Source organism: Schistocerca nitens, chromosome 3 (assembly GCF_023898315.1).
Source record: "Schistocerca nitens isolate TAMUIC-IGC-003100 chromosome 3, iqSchNite1.1, whole genome shotgun sequence".
Lineage (NCBI taxonomy): Eukaryota > Metazoa > Arthropoda > Insecta > Orthoptera > Acrididae > Schistocerca > Schistocerca nitens.
The window spans coordinates 522,357,437-522,375,205 of record NC_064616.1 but is presented as its reverse complement, the minus strand read 5'-3'; positions in this window follow the sequence as shown (position 1 = coordinate 522,375,205).

The following is a 17,769-nucleotide window of genomic DNA, read 5'->3' as shown; positions in this document are numbered from 1 at the left end:
TGAGCTGAGAATCGAAGACATAACCATACAATGGTTGGATCCCCACCTCTGTAATCCTGTGAAGCTGGTGATGTGTTGAGCTGCCTGTTCACACGAATGCTCAAGCAGTTGACAGTGCTTCGAAGGCTGGTGACTGTAGAAACGGCTGCATCATCGATACGGCATTGAACAACTCAGCGTGCACGTCACATTGCTGCTCAGCTGTTTGACAATTTTGGCATTTCTGGGAGCGATTTAAATATAGCTGCTCCCAGCTGACTTTGTTGAAGTATTCATGTGTGTGTGTGTGTGTGTGTGTGTGTGTGTGTGTGTGTGTGTGTGTGTGTGTGTGTGTGTAAATTTTGTGGAACAGATGAAATCACCAAAGCAGCTGTTGTCATCAGAAGTAAGTCAAACTGCAGTGTATTCCTGAAGGCTGGCCACTGGCATTGTCCCACAGAAGTCTGAAGACACGGGAGTGATGACTTCTACTGCTGGCAAGTGCTGAACATGCAGGGTGACGACCGGTAATGCTCAATGCCCGTTTCCTAGTGCATTGTTCTTGGCTCTCTGCTGAGGTTCATTCCTTTACATAGCAATGTGAAAAATGTAAGGAAAACGCATTAAATGTGTGAAAAAATGTAAAAGGATAAGAAGTGTATAAAAACATTGTGCAATTTACACTCTGAATATCCCTTTTCACATGTAAACGTGCACAGTTAACCCGTATGTATCTAACTTTTTTATAAAGTAATCTTTTTTTGTAATAAATTTTATAATTAGACTTTTTCTGTTTTTCTTGCTTTCTCGTCCCTTTATTATATATTACAAAGACGGGAATGAAATTTGCTGATGATTAGGCAGGACAGTGTTGGACATCAACAGGGAGACGTGATATATACTGATGATGAGGTAGTACAATATTTTGAACAAGAACATTAGTGGAGCAAGAAACCAGAGAGAGAGAAATGAAATTTACTGCCAAGACAGTGTAGTACCCGACACAAATATTAAGTGTGAAAACGAGTAAAGCATAAAAGCAGCGAAATTTAGATAAACATGTTTGTGCTCACCAATATACACAATTAATGTGAAGATTCTTATGCACATTTTTTTGGAAAGACTGTAGTATTGGCAACAATGCTTTTTTTGAATATGATGCCAATGCAGATGGAGGAGCTTACGTAATTTACTTGATGTGGAAACAGTCTACCATAAATGAATATAAAATCAGAAATACTGCGCTGTCACTGGCTGTAAATATTTTCCCGTCACTGCAATCTTGCACTGTGATTAGTCAAAAAATATTTTCTACCATCTTTAATTTTTATAATTCCAGTCACCTGGCATCTTTATCTTTTTAAATTTACCGACATCTGCCATCTTCAACATTTTTAAATTTCCCGGCATCCATCATCTTGGTCTTGTCAAATGTTCAAGGTCATTGATGATGTCATGCATACATCTGTCAAGGCCATTGATGATATCATGAGTGCATATGATGGGATGTGTATGACCTTCGAGATCACGTGATGATCTTGAACGTCAAATTAAGTTCAAATCGGTCCAGAATCCTCATAGCATACGTAGTGACTGAAACGTATGTGACGTTCATGAACAAATGCTGCCACTGGAGGTCAAATTCGGCCAGAATACTCATGTCAATCCTTCTGCTTTTTCCGAATTATAATTGAATTCAGGTAGAAAATCTTTTAATAAATCACTAGACTTATAGCTTTCATTATTCATAATGTAATCTCGTAGAAGATCTAATTTATATCATATAAATATTGATATTCATACAATTTTTATTAGAACAGCATTCTCTTCCTAGAAGATGCAGACGACTGCAAAGTGCTAAGAGTGACACACTTCCTTTGTTCACTACGTGTGCATGTCCTCGTAACCATGAAGGATAAATAATGTGTTTGTAATGGCATTTTCGGTCATCTTTCTGCCATTTGTATCTTCAGTGAGAATAAAAAATCTCATGATAGGTATTTTCAAAACGCCATTTTAAAAGCTACTGACTGGCACAGCTTGCTACATCTTAGTAAGCCCTAATATATACAGATTTTTATAAAATAACATGAGCATTTGGTATAAAACTTCGTTTCAGGATATTGTTATCTCATCTACACGTATTTCACGGGCGATATTTTTCCCTTTAAGTTTTTCTCCGTTGTACTACGACAACACTAGAACTGTTTTTAGCCGTCCGTTCGTCTGAATTTTAGTCGTTTTGGTTGATGCTGCCTTCAGCTGGAATTTTCTGACTTCAAGAAACGTTCGTTATCCGCATCCATTTAACTGGCGCATCCGCGACTATACTTATAAATATACCAGTGCAATCTACAGATATCTATGTAGTACTATGGCAATATATGGAGTTTATGGGGAAACTTTGCCTGTTAAACACAACAGTAAGTGAAAACTGAGGTCTGAGGATCGGCATAAAATCTCACTGACCACCAATCATTTCTAATAAAAAAAAAGACGAGGAAAATTCAGGCCTATCTGGGTATCAAGATGGTCTACACCATTTTTGATGGGTGCCTATATTATTTTTACCAACTGTTGTAGGCTGAAATTTATCGAAACTGCCATTAGATCAAATGAAGAGCTGTTTCAATAACGAAGTAGAGAGACATAATTTATAAGTTACATATAATAGCTAGCGGGGATACCATTCTGATCAGGTTTTATAGTTGAAACATCTGAGGAGACGTTTGAGCTGAGGGCTCAAATCAGCTGTTCAGTTTTTCGTCTTATACAAATGTGCCAGCGGTCATGGTAAGCTTCTTCGCTATGTGTACGAAGCTGTGGATAGTTGGAAAATGTAATTCGACAAAGGAACATCCTGACCCTTTTGTGACTTGTTTAGCTTAAAGATATTACGTTATATATCTAGACAGTAAATTTCTAAACCGGTTATGAGTGCCTTAACTTTTTTTCAGTTTTATCTGTTCCAGCTGGTGAATGCACGTTTAATAGGACCGGTTCGTCAGATGTTCGTAACAGACGTGCAGAGTCCAGGTGTTGCCTCCTCTTTACAGGTTTTGTTTTCGTCAATTTATGCTTTTGATAATAACATCCACCCATGTTTCATAATTCTTCACTTAACTCATTCCACACTCCTAATATTTTATGATCAGGTTCCCGGGCACTTTGTTTGCGATCTATTGTAAACCTCTTATGAACTATAATTTCTCTTCGCTCTCCAGTTTTCTTTTAACCACTCCGTGAAAGTCTCAACAGATGTTTTTAGGTTACAAATACGTCATAGAGCTGATTGTCCTTCAGGTTTCACCTTGTCAAATACAACTGACGTAGAGGAATGATTTAGCAAGATTCCTACAAGTAAAACTAAAATTGGATTGTGACAGTGATTAGTTCTTGCAGTCTTCGTGCAGGGTGAAAATTCTGATCTTGTAGCTGCTAGCGTGTAATCCTGTAAATCCCGTCTCATTCTCACACTGTTCCTCGTTGTGAAAGATCCCAGTTAGTTAGTTAGTCAGTTTCATGTTCTATGGATCATTTGCATGATAAATCGTAATGATGCGAAACGAGTGATTTTACATTCACATCGCAAATTATTTTGCCAATGTGCCTACATAATGATGATTTACACTTTTTATTATTATTATTATTATTATTATTATTATTATTATTATTATTATTAATATACAGGAATGAGCTAATCATTCCTACCCACCACATTTTACACATTACAATAATAGAAGTTATTCTACTAAATAGAAGATGGTTGCACCATTGTGCACCCACTCTTATGCCGAATGCAGCTTTAATGTCGAGTAACGAAAGTCATTTTCTCTCTTGTATTGTCATCATGTACATTATTGCTCCTTTTGAACTGCAGTAGATTATTCACAAGGAACTTCATGAGGAAATAAATATACTGTAAAGCAATAGTGAAACTGCCTTATTCCTTAAACAGATGTCTACAAGATGATCGTGGGTGAGCACCATCTAATATTCTTAGAGCGCGTTTTTGAGCAGTGAGGAGTTTCTTTCATAAAGTTCAGTTACCTCAGAATATTATTCCACATGACATTATTAATGATCTCAAAAATTATATTATAAGGTCCGATCAACAAGTTTCCGTTTGAGGACTTTGCTGTAACGTATATGCGACATAATGCGACGCCACTGCTGGTATACAAGCACCAAGATGTAGGCAAGGGATTAGTGCAGCATTCATGTCTCTCCGACATTAGAACGCTAAATGCTGAAATCTGAACTATGACGATGTTATTACCAAATTCGTCCAAACAGGACCAAAATGCTGTTATTCTTTTCCTGGGTGCTGAAGGAAACAAACTGGTAGACATCTACTACAGAATTAAGAATGTGTACAGGGCATCATGTCTGTCGGAAATCAGCGTTGTGGAATGGTGCGCCAAGTTCCGTGCTGATCGCAATCCGACACAAGACGCCCGTCAATTGGGGAGGGCAGTCTCATCTATTATAAACAACAATAAGCTGCTGGTTGATGATGCCCTATAGTTCTGATTTCTCCCCGTGATATTATGACACCTTCATTCCCTTGAAAAAGTCCTTGAAGGTTCGACAGTTCCTGTCGGACGAGGATGTGCAGCAGGCATTTATGACTTCTTCACACAGCAGGACCTGGTATTTTATCAGACAGGTATGTTCAACTTAGTGCTTTAGTGGGATGATTAACTCAATGCCCATAGCGATTTTGACTGATTGGCATACCGATTCTGGACTGTATGGTCTTCGAACGAAAACTTTTTGATCGCCACTTATACATTTAACACACAGGCTTATTAGTACGTGTTTGCCGATGTATCCTGTAGTACCATTTTTAAATAACTTATCTGAGTTTTAGGTTTTCTGATCCTACTTTGCAATGGTGCTTTGTGATACTTCTTGAGAAAAGAGAATTATTAGTAATGATAAAAGAGATTAATGTATGTACAGGGTGATTCAGCTAAGCTATTCAACTAAGACATTTCCGGATCTGTATAAAATATCTGCTTGCTCCAAAAGTACTTTCAAATTTTTAATTCAGTTATTTGATACCAACATACATGATCCTTTTTTAATCTGGCGGGACGTAGATAGGTAGGGGAAGGGCAGGCATAACGACCAACATAAGGCTTTGCGATTTTTTAAGCCAAGTTTCAATCGATCTAGAAACTTCGAAACCGTAGGGTGTCCAGTCACACTATCGTACTACCTGCCTCATTTATTTTCATTCTCGTTGTACAAAAGAAAACGACCTAAATAATCAATAAGCTGAAAAATATCTGCAGCTGAAGGTATTTCAGACAAGTGTACGGAAGTATATCCTACAAATCTATGGATGGGATGCGTTGAAAAGGCTAGTTACCCGTCAACTGCCATTTGGAGTAGTTGAGATTTCCAGGCAGTTCTGTTTAATAACTAGACTGACTAACAACAGGGAACATTACGAAGAGCAGTGTGACCAACTCTGTGCAGCCGTTAATTAAACCATGGAAAATCGTGCTATGTATCAAACATTTTCTCACTACAATTTTATATACTACTCTAAGTCACGGCATTTTATTAGGCTTCAACTTTTTCTTGTCTGTGCGAACAGACAAGCAAAATTGCGTGAACTAATCACAGAAATCAATGTGGGACGTAGGATGAACGTGTCCGTTAGGACAGTAAGGCGAAATATGGCCTTACTGGGCTATGGCAAAAGACGACCGACGCGAGCGCCTTTGTTGACAGCACGGCATCGCCTGCAGCACCTCTCCTGGGCTCGTGGCCTTTCGGTTGGGCCCTAGTGACTGGAAAAGGGTGGTCTGATAAAACAAGTTCCGATGACAGTTGGTAAGTGTTGATGGCAGGGTTCGAATGTGGCGCACATTCCAGGAAGCCATGGACCCAAGTAGCCAACAAGGCACTGTGCAATCTGGTGGTGGCTCAACAACGATGTGGGTTGCGTTTACATTGAATGGACTGGGTCCTCTCGACCAACTGAATCGATCATTGACTGGAAATGGCCATATTCTGTTACTTGGAGATCATTTTCAGCTATTCATGGACTTCATGTGTCGAAACAACGACGGAATTTTTATGGATGACAATGGGCCATGTCACCGGGCCTCAGTTGTTCGCGTTAGATTTGAGCCGGCCACAGTGGCCGAGCTGTTCTAGGCGCTTCAGTCTGGAACCGCGCGACCGCTACGGTAGCAAGTTCGAATCCTGCCTCGGACATGGATGTGTGTGATGTCCTTAGGTAAGTTAGGTTTAAGCAGTTCTAAGTTCTACGGGACTGATGACCTCAGATATTAAGTCCCATAGAGCTCAGAGCCATTTGAACCATTTTTGATAGGTTTGAATAACATTCAGGTCAGTTCAAATGGTTCAAATGGCTCTGTGCACTATGGGACTTAACATCTGAGGTCATCAGTCCCCTAGAACTTAGAACTACTTAAACATAACTAACCTAAGGACATCACACACATCCATGCTCGAGGCAGGATTCGAACCTACGACCGTAGTGGTTGCGCAGTTCCAGGCTGAAGAGCCTAGAACCGCTCGGCCACACCGGCCGCCTCTGGGCAATTCGGGGGGACTGTTTGGTCGCTCAGATCACCCGAAATGAATGCTATCGAACAATTGTGGGACAGAATCGAGAGGTCAGTTCGTGCACAAAATCCTGCACCAGCAACACTCTCGCAGTGATGGACGCTATAGCGGCAGCATGGCTCAATATTTCTGCAGGGAACTTCCAACCACTTATTGAGTACATACCACGTCGCCTTGCTGCACTACGCCGGAGAAAATGAGATCCGACACGATATTACGATGTATCCCACGACTTTTTTCCCCACTGTGTAATCCTACGTGTCATCGATCACATTTCTGTTTTAAATGTGTACTGGAAATCTAAAGAGGCGTTACTGCTTATTTCTGCTACACAATCTTATTATAAAATGGTTGATCATATCAGAATCCATCACCTGAAAATTATTTCGTAATAACGCTGAGAGTAATTTGGTATGTGCAAATTAAAACAGACTCTATGACGTCAGTACAAATTGATACACAGGGACCACTAAGAATAAATTTAGAACGTTGTCCGAGAATTCTTGCAGTGATAGAGTAACTGATGAAATAGAGTTATCCGTCATATACACTATCTTGCCAAAATTATCAGGACATATCTATGTAATGTGAGAGGCGGGGCCCGCATCTCGTGGTCGTGCGGTAGCGTTCTCGCTTCCCACGCCCGGGTTCCCGGGTTCGATTCCCGGCGGGGTCAGGGATTTTCTCTGCCTCGTGATGGCTGGGTGTTGTGTGCTGTCCTTAGGTTAGTTAGGTTTAAGTAGTTCTAAGTTCTAGGGGACTGATGACCATAGATGTTAAATCCTATAGTGCTCAGAGCCATTTGAAGCATTTTTTGTGAGAGGCGGGAAATATTGTGTTGGCATGTCCCATATCCTTGTAAAAAGATATCTACGGATGAATAAAGCTACTACTACTACTACTACTACTACTACTACAGTAGAGAAGTAGTAATAGCACAACGGGTCCGTCAGTAGAGTTCATTGTCTTCTACCATGGACTAGTCATTGGACGTCACCTCAATAACAACACATTCAGGGACATTTGAACCCTTTAAAGCTGCCCAGGTCGACTGTTGGTGATGTGATAGTGAAATGGAAACGTGGCGAGTACCCACAGCTAAACTAAGACCAGGCAGACCTCATTTACTGACGGACAGGGACCGTCGAGCATTGTTGACGGTGGTTGTACAAAATTGCATGGAATCAGCGGAAGGTACCACTAGTGATTTCCAAAACGCTAACAGCAGTCCAGCTAGCACGGTGATAGTGCGTGCCGAGTTACAAAGGAATGGGGCACATTGGTCGAGCAGCTCCTCATATGCCACACATTTCTGTAATCAGTGCTAAGAGGCACCTGAGGAGGTCTGCAGAGCGCCGCCACTGCTGGAGACTCTTTCAGTGAGGTTGCTGAATGTCTGTGGAGGAAAGGTAGCCCGTTCTTCAGGTGCCAAAACCAGACAAGTAGTGATGTTGGACGTTGGCGTCAACGTACTAACTTATCCCAAAGGTACTCCATTCCTCGTTTGAGGTCATAAATGCTATTGGTAACAAACACCACATTAATGTACACTAATAACTGTCCCGATGTTTTTGAGCAGATAGTGTAGTTGTCGAATGCTGTCATGAGAGACAGTCCTACATTTCCTCTTTCTGCAATTGTGGAAATCTTTCACTATCTGGGCCTGTGGTGATATGCCTAGCACGTCACCAACGTTATGGTTCGATGATAGGACCGAGAAACGTGAAGACTGAAGAATAATTCCTGCTACTGGTAGAATACGAGTCTTGTAGCACTGCATGACGACATTGGACACAGAAATAGCAGTCACTAGTGTTACGGTCTCCTCGGTATAGACAAGAAGTGATCAGATGCCGTGACAGTGAACCCCACGTATTATAATTAGTGATAAATAAAGAGTAAAAACTAATGTTCCCTCGATGACGTGACTATTGTAAAGTGAACACATGTTTCTATTATACATGAATCGGACATTAAGACGATCGTGGCCTTCTAAAATGTACGCCTTAAATTATGTAAAGAATACTGCTGTTGGTTTGACACAGACTTTTATCCTTTCTATACCACACCCGATAGACAACTAATGATTTCAACACCGTAAGTCAACGGGGTCTTTTATCATTGCTGGATTGATAACTTGTCCATCAAGTAGCCAAATCATGCTGCAACCACTAACATCTAAACTAACGGAATATTAACGAAAAGCCAGCCGTGTGGCCGAGCGGTTCTAGGCGCTTCAGTCTGGAACCGCGCGACCGCTACGGTCGCAGGTTCGAATCCTGCCCCGGGCATGGATGTGTGTGATGTGCTTAGGTTGGTTAGGTTTAAGTAGTTCTAAGTTCTAGGGGACTGATGACCTCAGATGTTAAGTGCCATAGTGCTCAGAGCCATTTGATTTTTGAATTAACGAAAAAAAACAATAAATTACTGTTTCTGTGTCTGTTAGCGACGTTCCATGCAGTAGTCACAAAACGGCGCCTGATGCTCGGGGCTGAATGACAAAGACGGCAGAGGACTCATCGTGCGAACGCTAAACTATTTGCCATATGTTCACTACAGTCCCTCTTGTTTTATCCAGACACGGAGACAGAATACATGTATGACGAAGAATCACTCAATACAAACTTCCAGATACTGTTATATGGCATTTCCAACGATGTTTCTTGGAAACGAACAGCACACGTTCGCACATCAGACCCCACTCAGGTGACACTTAAAGTTGTGGCCAGCAATTCTTTGCATACGGAGCGCCGAGAATTTTCAGTAACTGAACACGCGTGTGGTGTCCTTGGACGGCGTGGCTCAGCCAATGACCTATCACTGGGTCCTTTATATGTGTACCTTGTGTGGAGTAGTAAGAGCTAAAACACGACGAGATTGTAAACCTGTATGATGGAATCCCAAGTCCAAACTGCCGTATCATTACTGAACTCGTGCTTGGCGTCTTCTGAGCCTCACAGCTGAGTTATCTAACTGCGTCAGTCTTCAGTCACTTACTGGTTTGCGGTAGTGGGATGAGGGATACTGATGCTATTTACGATGACGCCTTGTGGGAATAATTGTATACCCTCCAGTACAACTCAAGTGGTTATTTATGAATCACTGCATTAAATATGGTAATCCATCATAAAATTTTCCTGTTTAGCAAGCAATGAGAAACGAAACTATGGAGAGAGCCATCTATTTATGCACAGCCGAATGGTATGGTCTGCTTGTGGCTGTGACGCTACAGCTTCACAGTAACGCGGTTAACAGTGCACTCTACTGACGAAAAGTGTAAGACGTAGTTGATAGTCACCCTTAATCCAGGACAATTTTGTCTTGATCTCATCCTGTGTGGGTGTAAGATAAGATACTTTTACAGATGCAGTATCTCGAAACACTGAAGATATCATAATAATATGTTTGATCAAAATTGTTTTGTTTCTACAGCTGCGACATACTATTAAAAGTTCAATTTAAATTTGTGGTTCAGCGTGGAATTATACCTTATACGATTTCGCACAAAGACGACAGCGGGCGTGGAAGCTCGCGGGCTTATGCAACGTGCCCAAAATAAAACTGTCCTGAAAAGTGTTTTCGAATTTTTAAGACAATGTGATATTAGTTGCAAAGAAATTGTTCGAAAATTGTCTGAAACGCGTCTGAACACAAGAAACATTGGATGATCGTAAATACATATCGTAAAGCTGGTAAATATGTGCAAGGGGGTTTACAAATAAGAGCATGCACGGAATCTATCACTGACCCTACTCTGTTGATAGGTACGGACAGAGCGACAATTCTGTAGGATTAACGATGGATTTGTGTAAGGCTGAATATTTTTCTTTGTACAAACGCAATAAATTCGCCATCACCTATTGGTGATTCGTCAGTTTTAGAGGGACTCTCACCCCACGTCGTATACCTCTTCGTAAATGTTACATCTGACGTTTAATTTCGCTCCATGCATATTACCATTCTTTTGTCCTTCGCAGACTTGGAGATGGGATAGGAGTTGTAGTTGAGGATGTCTGAAAGGTACGTTTAGATTTTTATGGCACTAAAATAATGAAATTATTTCCTCTGATGCCTCATCATGATTTGAAAACTGTCATGTCTTAAATTTATTAGTGTGATCAAAGAAATAGGAATTCAGAAGCATTATGCTCGAACTCGAGCCGTGTGGAATAGAAGACCGCAGTCTTAGCGTTGCGTGTCTTAGCGTTGTACGTAGCCGCTCCGGTTTAATAGTACGTCCTTGCTCTACAGAGCGTGAGCCAACACCCTAGCCTTGAAGGCGATCACGACCCTCGGAAGTGTGATTGACCGTTCTCAACTTCAGATCTAAGAATGCACAACTAAATCTAAATGCGACTTCATTTTAGCGAATGTGATTCGAAAACATGTTTTAAGGCTGCAGCATATTTAAGATTTTCATTTGTTACACAAAAGCTTCCTTCACGTTACCTTATTTCTTTATTCTACTTCGTATATGAGATTTTCGTGACTGTTCTGCTCAGCGGCTTTTGCACAGAATTCACAAATCGCTTTTGATCTCCATGTTGTATAAGCTGATCTTCGTTGCGTCTGAAATTAATGAAGGAAATTTGCTGTCATGGTGAACTGTGCTTTCCGTTGTGGAGTTTGTGTTATCGTTTTCCTGGAACCAACATTTTTCTTGGCCGTTGGTTCGTAATTTATAGTATTTACCTCTACAGCGTTCATAATGTATTAGGCAATCGAATTTCTGTTCATGGTGCAATATTATTTTTCAGAAAATAATCTAACTGTTGTGACAACCGCAACACTGAGAATAGCTCATGTAAGGGAAATGTACTTTAAACTGCATTTTAGGCACATGACAATACTCAGATGATAAGGGTTACAGTACTACCCATGACCTGTGACCTCGTGAAACTAAAGTTATGAGAAGCTCTCACATACCACAGGCAGAGCCACTAATCATTGAGCCACTGAATTTAAGAGAGCTTGGTGTTTAAAGTGAGTTAAAATATTTCCTTGTATTAGAACTGTAGATCACCTCTTGAAATTTCCGACGCGTACTACACCAGGAAATGGATACTAGGATAGAAGAGTACGCGTCGTGTGCACATAGGGGTCTTTAGGATAGACAAACCGCTTCACAAGACCGGTAACTTATTTCCTGATTTCGGCGAGGAGAGATTGTCAGCCGCTTTAATTACAAATCGCAGAAAGAAAATGTTTAAATACTATCAGTCCAAGGAAAGGTCAAAAAACAAGTTCTAAAATAATAAAATCCACATATAAGTAGGAACAGAAAGTTACTGAAGCCAGAAGAGAAAAGCATCGAAATTTTAAGTTCGTGTTGAAATGTATATCGCAAGCTGGATGCTGGTGGTGGAGGTTTGCATATAGCAGTAAATAATACGATTATATCTGTTGAGGTTAATGCAGATTATGAAAGTAATGTAATTTGCGTTAAGGTAAGTGTTAAAGATGGTAGTAGGGTGATTTTAGTCTTCCTTGCCTGAGTAGTTGTGGTAGGTGGTAGGGGCAGGGATTCATGTGACATTTTTCTAAATGTCTTATGCAAAAATTACGATGAGCACTTCGGCAGAGAACTGACTACTCAGGTAACGTCTTAGATCTCTTGGTTAAGAATTCATCCGAACTTCTCGATTCAGTTAACGGAGAGCAGGGAATCAGAGATCATAACGCAGTTATAGTAGAAGTAGAAGCTTTATTCATCCTTAGATCTCTTTTTACAGGGATATAGGACATGTCAAAGTATTTACAAATTTAGATCAATTTAAAATAAGCTAATTCGTATACGCATATATTTACAGACTTCTAGTTAGAGACAATCATTAGATTTACTCCTGGTATACAATACTTTTTTTACAAATAACTTATTAAATAATGTAATGCCACATTGTTCACTCATATCTCACTATCAGTCACTGCACATACTATACACACATTGTTTCATTCACTCACTACACGCACACACACACACACACACACACACACACACACACACACACACACACTGGTGATCTATGGGCCATTTTCTGTACCTCAACTTCCCATTTGCTATCCTGGAAAACTGAGTCAGCATCCCTTCATAATGAGTAAGATGTTGAGCTCAGAAAGAGGAAGAGGTGTTAGTATTGTTCTATGTATAGCTTGTGGGTAAGTATTTATAGAAAGGAAAAAAAGAAGGAAAAAAACATAAAGTGAAGGTGTTATATGGAATACTGGATATTTTATAATAATTATTATTGTTATTTATTTGTATAACATTTTTTATCAAACCTCTCCTCTGTTTTAGCTAAGTAATCCTTCAGTGTATAAAATGTATTGCATAACAGGTACTTTCTAGCTGCCCTTTTAAATAAGTGTATTTTGGCAATTTCTTTAATCTCGTTTGATAATTTATTGTACAGTTTTATTCCTTGGTAGAAAATGCTGTTTTAAGTTTTATGTTTATTTTTTCTTGGTAAATGTAAGTTGAGTCTATCTCTTGTTGCATGGTCATGGACAGAGCTGTTTGTGCAGTAATTACCAATGTTATTGTTGATGTGTACAACTGACTGGTAAATGTATTCACATGGAACAGTTAAAATCCCCAGTATCCTGAACAGATCTTTACAATGAGCTCGACTAATATTTTTGGTTATTATTCTTATGACTCTTTTGTGGAGTTTCAAAATTGTGTTCATATTTTGTGCATTTGTTCCCCAGAAAAGAATTCCATAGCTAAGAATTGAGTGTACATATGAATAATATGTAACTAAAGGACACTGCATGTTACACATTGATGATAGGATTCTAAGGGCATAACATGATGATGACATTCTGTTTGCGAGTACCTTTGTGTGTGTTCACACCACTTCAACTGAGAATCAATATTGATTCCTAGAAATTTTGCATTTGTTACGCAGTCTATAGAGGTGCTATCTACATTTAATTTAACATTGTCATTTTTCCTCTTCAAACTGAAATTCATAGCAATAGTTTTCTTTATGTTCAACGTGACTTTATTACTTATTGACCAATCATAAACTTCCTTGAGAGTTTCATTTTCATAACGCCACTGACTACGACTGGCGACAGAAATGTTAAGAAAGATAGGACGACACTGATAATTAGTAAATTCGGCAAGAAACAGATTTCAGAATAACTAAGAAATCAATGTGAAGCATTCGTAATGCAGACTGAAAGTGTTGAGTATAAACAGAAAAAAAGGTAGCAGTATTGCACAATACGACAGGTATGTATCCTTCAACGTTGTGCTGGATGTTGTAAGACTTTACAGCCAACAACTCATCCAACATCGTAGCTTTTCCAATATACAATTCCCTAGTGGCCTCTGAAATCTTTATCGATAATGTTCCAGTACGTCCCAGTAACAGGATTTCAGTATTTGGGCATCGAATTCAAGTTTACCGAGTCCCCAATCAGCATCGCTAACTGCTAGACAACGCAAGCTATGTAAGTTGTTTAATGCAGTCAGGGAAAAGATAAATGTCGGTAGTAGCGAATGGATTCGAACCATGGTACTCCCGACTATTACTTCAACGTATTAGCACACAGTATATTTATGCACCAGATCCGAACATTTCCAAGTCAGCTGGATGTAAGGCCTCTGGCGTGGATTATATTTCCGGTAAGAGATAAGTGGCTGTTTGGGGAGGAGTGGGGGGGGGGGGACGAGAAGTGCGAAAGTATGAGAACAGCGCACAGTTTCAAGTGCGGCTGGGAGGCAAAGCGAAATTTGTGTGAGCGAGGAGCGGGGAGCGAGCAGCGGGTAGCGGCATTACGACACGGCTGACCTCGGTCGGAGGAGCCCCCACGAATGAGAAAGTGAGAGCCACACGCAACGCTACCACGTCCTCCTCCAGAGATGCGCATTTCCTTGTCGCTTTGTCGCTGCTAGCTAGTCGACGTAGCGCAGACGCTTTGCTTCCATCCAGATAGATGCCATTCAGATAACTTGTCATCTATCACGTTAACATTTAGCAACCTGAATTAGACTGTACATAGCCTCAACTTCTCCGCTGACCTACTTACTTAAGCCCCCTAGAATAATGAAAGCGAACACCTAGACTAATTTCTACGAGATATTTTCCACCATTGGTCTGAAGTGATGAAAGTGAGTTTCAAGATACACAGGTAACTATATTAGGATAATTTTTGCTTTCCACTAAGCAAATGCTTTGCGGAAGACCGTTTTTAATATGAATACCCATCCCTCACAAAAAGAATAAATGAAGATACGCTAATCGGAGTATCTAATTTTCAACAGAAATCAATGAAACCTATTTCTTTTCCTATATTTTGGTCTATTAGCTCACAAGACTCACCGGAGATGATAGAACGTTAAACCCTAATAAAAATAGGGAATAGTTTGAGGCGTCATGTTATAATAGTTGAGAATCCTGTCACCCGATAGAATTTCGTAGCTGACTGCAACCGAATTTGCACTCGTTTTCATGAAGACCAGGAGTCACATTCCTGTTTCGTGATCCTGATCTAGATTCCCACTTTTCTTTTTTTTCTGCTAGCCCTAACGTTTCTCATTTAGTTGAATGGGTATCGCACATCACACTTACAACAACGAAAAGGAAAACATATTTCAGTCTCTTTCTGTCTTGAATTTTTTTTGTCGTTTGTTAAATATTATTGATGATATGAACGGGGAAAGAATCCGCAGCTCGTGGTCGACTGGTTAGCATTGCTGCTTCTAGATGCAGGGGCCACGAATTCGATTCCCGGGCGGGTCGGGGATTTTTTTCCTTGGGGACTGGATCTTCGCGATGTCCTCATCGTTTTATCTCATGTTCGTCAACGCGTAAGTCTCTGCAGTCGCGTCAAATACAAAGATTTAATTTTGGCGGCCAAACTCCCGGCCAATGTCAGTGTGTAACACTGTAAACACACACACACGTACAACATACAATGAAAAGCGCAAGTAAGGAATTGTAATACTCGTAAATGTGGGTGAAAAAATTCCTAAAACAAGAAATCTAAAGTTTGGAGACCGAGGAAACAAATCTCAAGGATGACACACAAGAACTAACAACAATGGAAATCGCCACTGAAGATGCTTCATAAATCAAAGAGGCGAAACACATTTAGCTGCAAAGACTAAAAATAGCCTCATTAATTTGGAAACAGCTAAGAAACGACGGAAAACGGAAAAAATAACGATCAAAATTTTTAATTTGTGCCAAGAAATACGAGTTTTATAAAATCACATTCTGTACAACATATATACATAAATGCGTCAGATGGCAATAGAAACCACTTCACTAACGAAGAAAAAACGGTTTTCCAAGTTCCATGTATATTTAACTATTTTTTTAACCAACATTGCTCTAAAGAAGATTAGAAGAATTCAAAGCCTTATTGAGGGTCATTAGTGAGGGACAAATTAGCTTGGAAGAAGCTTAGCTAGACACGAAATAGAAGACTAAAGCATCTGCGACACTCCATGTCTTCATTTTACCTAAGTGATTTAAGAATATCGAAAACCTAAAACAGCGTTGCCTGACGGAGATTTCAACCCTTTTGTTCTCTATCGCCACGGTGCCACCACGCTCGGAAACATAGCTCAATGATATATGTTACCTCGGATTGACCATTGGGCACACCGCAGTGTGTCTGATTTAAACAAGAAAGTTTAAAGGACGGGTAGCAGCTGTAATACAAACATGTGTGACAGGTCTTGTATTTAAAAGCTGAAGCATTCTAGTGCATAAATACAAGCTAATTTCTTCCGTCCAAGGACACGTCTAACGGGTTCCTCGACTTACGTGTACTCTTCGCAATTCACAGTCAGTAGAACTGCAAATTGTTGCTTCACTGATGAGTAAGCTTGTCATGTTTCTTGTTGAAGGTCTATGATCAACACTTGCAGAGGTCGTAATGTTTCTACGAATACAGGCAACAGTTATTAGAGGAAAAGTTGCTCATAGTTAAGTGTCAGGAAACAATCAGTTGCAACATCGTAATGGTTTGGACTCTTTCTTTGTTCTTTTCGCGGGTCATTCCAAGATTCCTCTTTAACAAATCAGCCGTTGGATGTTGGAATGGAGAACACTGAGAAATGTATGACATCTGCAAATAAGATCTGCTCTGGAACGTCTTTTGAATGCTTGGCATCAATAAAAATTGACTTCGATGAGAAATCGAAAGAATTCAGTAACGATCTCCTAGGACTGTTTCCTATCAAATGGTTCAAATGGCTCTGAGCACTATGCGACTTAACTTCTGAGGTCATCAGTCGCCTAGAACTTAGAACTAATTAAACCTGACTAACCAAAGGACATCACAGACATCCATGCCCGAGGCAGGATTCGAACCTGCGACCGTAGCGATCGCTCGGCTCCAGACTGTAGCGCCTAGAACCGCACGTCCACTCCGGCCGGGTGTTTTCTATCAGTATATGTTATACGTACATAGTATGCAGAAAGTCATAGAAAGTAAATACATAGCGTGTAGAGAGAAACGACGATAGTCTCATGAAATACATTTAGAGAATAAGTGAAAAACTGTCTTTATAAATGTTTTGTATAAGGACAAAATAGGAGCGAAAATAACATCCACAGAGACATTGATCATTGTACACTCGGCGCACTAATAGAAGGAAACAGAAAATGAATGTGAAAGTCCTATGTAGTTCCTGTTTCCCTGGCCTGTAAAACGACTTGAAGGATGTATTTGCAGCTTTAAGGTGATTTACCAGATCAATCACGTTTTTTGAGCCTAATTATCATTACACAATGTTTCTCTAGATGTAGCCACCAAATAACTGTTACATTTGCGCTGTTCTTGGATATTTCATCTCATTACGTACTGAAGTCCTAAGATAATTACCATATAGGCTCGCTATGTTGATTTTCAACTCGTTTTGTAAAATGGTGAGGTTCCATGAGAATGATGAGCGACACAATCCTCTTCTAATAACGAATATGGGATTTAAATGGCTTCATTAGCTACTTTTCATCTGCTAGCACACTCAAATTGAGATAGGCGAAGAATGACGGCAGAAATGATTTGGATTCAGCGCTAGTTTTACGAATTTGTTCTGCGTTTATTTCTAAGTGGGAGATGTAACCTCAGGCGTCGCGCAGCTGTGCGGCATCCGAAGGCCTCGACACTGGCTGCTCCTTCCGTGGAAAGAGAAAACGCACGCCTCAAATCGTGATAAGC